The following is a 3158-nucleotide window of genomic DNA, read 5'->3' on the forward strand; positions in this document are numbered from 1 at the left end:
TTAACCGCTTCAGTAAATGAGGAGATCGAAACCTAACACACGGATCTCTGATTAAGTTTATATTCCAGTCTCCTACAAATTTTGTCACTTTCAAAACAAGTGTTTCTGTGCCAAAAATTGTAACCAAAATTTGTGGAGAGAAATAAATTTATTTATAATATCTAATTCAAGCGTTGTAATTCTTTACAAGGATTGCATTAGCGACAACTTGTGAACAAATTGACCACTGATATTTTAACAAGTATTGATAAATAAATAAATAAAATAAATAAATAAATGCTATGATAGCAATATCAAATAATCTGTATAAGTAAATATCTGAGTTTAAGATGCAAATAACGACTAAGATCATTTTTTGAATTTATTATTTTAATTAAAGAAAACAAAGCTCATCACTTCTTGTTGTTTTAATAGTTTAATATTGTTCAACGTCTTTTAACTCTACATTAATCATTCAATATAATGCTTTTTCATATTTATAAAACTCGATAAAATCAAATTTGATTACGTAACTAGTATGACGCAATTCGTGACTAATAAATGATGCCTACTTATAACTTTACTAGGCTTGGTACATAGGTAATTATGTACACTGTCAATTGGATATAGTGCATGAGGACAATAGAGAATTGATACTGTGTGTAGATGTGTCAATTACCGTGACTACGTCGGAATATCACATAATGGTACAATAGCAGATAAACTTACAATCCTATCATTAATACGTTTCACAAGTATATCAAGGGGAACGAACTCGCTTTATAATGGTGACTTCAGAGGTTTTGAATAAGACTGCTTTAGAGGTGTCGTCAATGTGCCAACTACGGACAAATCAGAACGAAGAACCGTAAAGCTTCATTGTGCACTGGCTTGCAGCTTTACCTACCATGCCATCGACAATTCGATTTGATGATTATGGTAAATATTTTTAACTGACTTTTAAAAAGGAGGAGGTTCTCAATTCGACTGTATTTTTTGTGTGTATGTTACGCGATTAATCCAGCACTTGTGCACCAATTTTGATGATTCTTTTTTTGTTTTGATAAAGGGTACCTACGTATTGGTGTCACTTAAATTTGAAAAAAATAGTCCACCTTCAAGAATGGCGAACTAGAGGATGAATCCGGTTTCGCGCAAATTCTGCTAACCTATTTGAATAACACTTGGCAATATATGTAATTCCAATAAAAAAGCCAGTAAGCACACTTTTGGGGTCGGTTTTTTTTTAAATTTATAATTCCAATTTATTTTACAGAAGATTAGATTCAACCGAAAAGGCTACATCTGACACATTCATATTTTGCAAACTAAAAAAATAGAAAAAGCTCAAGTTTTGCAATAAACTGAAATTATTACTAAATCAAAGATACTATTACTCAGGTAATTAATATTTTACCATAACTCTCTTTAATACTAATTATCTTCACTTATGTAATACTTGTAATATATCGTACTATAATAAGAAAGGCTGATGTATAAATGGAGATACATCATTAATTTCAATAACACTATTAACGACGAGTTAATTTAAAAAAAAAACTTGTTGAGACCAATTTTTGTAAATAATTTTCCATTACGTTGACACCAGTGAATCCAGTGCCTGTCAAGATGGCTGGACCAAACGAGATGTACAAATGAAACTGTGCGCATTATTTACTACCTATTCAAATAAATAAAAAGACTTTATTCTGCAACTGAAAACATAGAACAATATTTAAGGTACAATGCTTAAATCTATGTCGCAGAAAAGGTAAGAGCCTCAGCAATTTGCTGGTTTTCAGGCTTCACCTGGCAAGTATTCCCCGTTGGAGACACAGAAGCATATAGAGATGGATAACTTTTCGATAATATATTTTATAAAAAGGAGGTTACCTCACTCACTATATACGTTTACTACAGCAATAACAAACCTTAACGTACTACTATTTGCTATAATAAAACATTTGCTACCTTTGCGCTAATGGATGTAATTTTTCAATCGAAATTCGAAACCATTGAAAAAGGTTAACCATTCCATTATCACAAAAAGCACCTACGTTTTTTTAAAATGCATTTTGGTCCAAAATGTACAAGTTTCAGTCTGAAATTGCGAGGACTACAGAGATGTACAAAACAGCTACTTCATCGCCAACCTATTATACCCACCAATGCTGGGTACATGGCACAGGGGGCCTACCATAACCTTTCCAAAAACAATCTTATTTCAATGTAAGCTTATTATAATATTACTCATATCGGCACCATGACAAACCTGTCAACCAAGTAATATATTATTGCTAAAGTGATTAATAGAACGAATGATTTCCCAATATTGACTATTCCTTACTAAAAATAGGAAAGAAATAACGCTAATTCGACTGTGTGTTTCTTTTTGTGTGTATGTTATACGCGATAACTCCGCCATTTGTAAACCGATTTTGATGATTCTTTTTTGTTGGAAAGAGGGTACCTCAGCAGTGATTCCATTTAAATTTGAAGAAAATATTTGACCTATAAAGGTGGTAAACCAGGGGAAGAATGACTTTTGAGGTCGGTTTTTTTAGTACTCTGTACTGAGATTAGGTTATTTGATGTTTCGAATCGTCTTATCATAGTATAATGTTTAAGTAGGTACTGAACGTTATTTACATTCAGAGAATTTTAACAGTTAAAAAAAGAAAAGTATGTAATAGTATAATCTATTAAAATTACGTTGTTTTCAATTATTTTTCCGCATTTTCATGAAGAAAAATTAATAAAACAAGCTGAGTCTCACTTGAATTTGCAAAAAAAAACATATCCTTTATCAATTTATAACTAAACATTTACAAAATTAACAATGGACAATACGTAATTCACAATTTAAAGTCATAGGATACTTAGGTACATAGCACGCCGATTCGAAATGTCGACCTCTTAATTGAGAAGCGACCGCTCTTCCACTAAGCTACCACCATTCTACCTACAGTTACCTGTATAGTATGAATCATTTAAATGTCCTAAATACACACGTTTCAAACGTGCGTCTTTAATGGTAACATATCGGGATCAAAAACATTTTTATGCCGCCATTTTGTTGTGTCATAGAGGTTATTCATGTTTCGTTTCTCGATTTCTTGTCTTCGTAGTGTGTTTATAATATTATTATGTGTCGTTGTTAAAGATTTTGTTTATTGTTA

Source organism: Hyposmocoma kahamanoa, unplaced genomic scaffold (assembly GCF_003589595.1).
Source record: "Hyposmocoma kahamanoa isolate Upper Pololo Valley unplaced genomic scaffold, ASM358959v1 100021, whole genome shotgun sequence".
Taxonomy (NCBI): Eukaryota; Metazoa; Arthropoda; class Insecta; order Lepidoptera; family Cosmopterigidae; genus Hyposmocoma; species Hyposmocoma kahamanoa.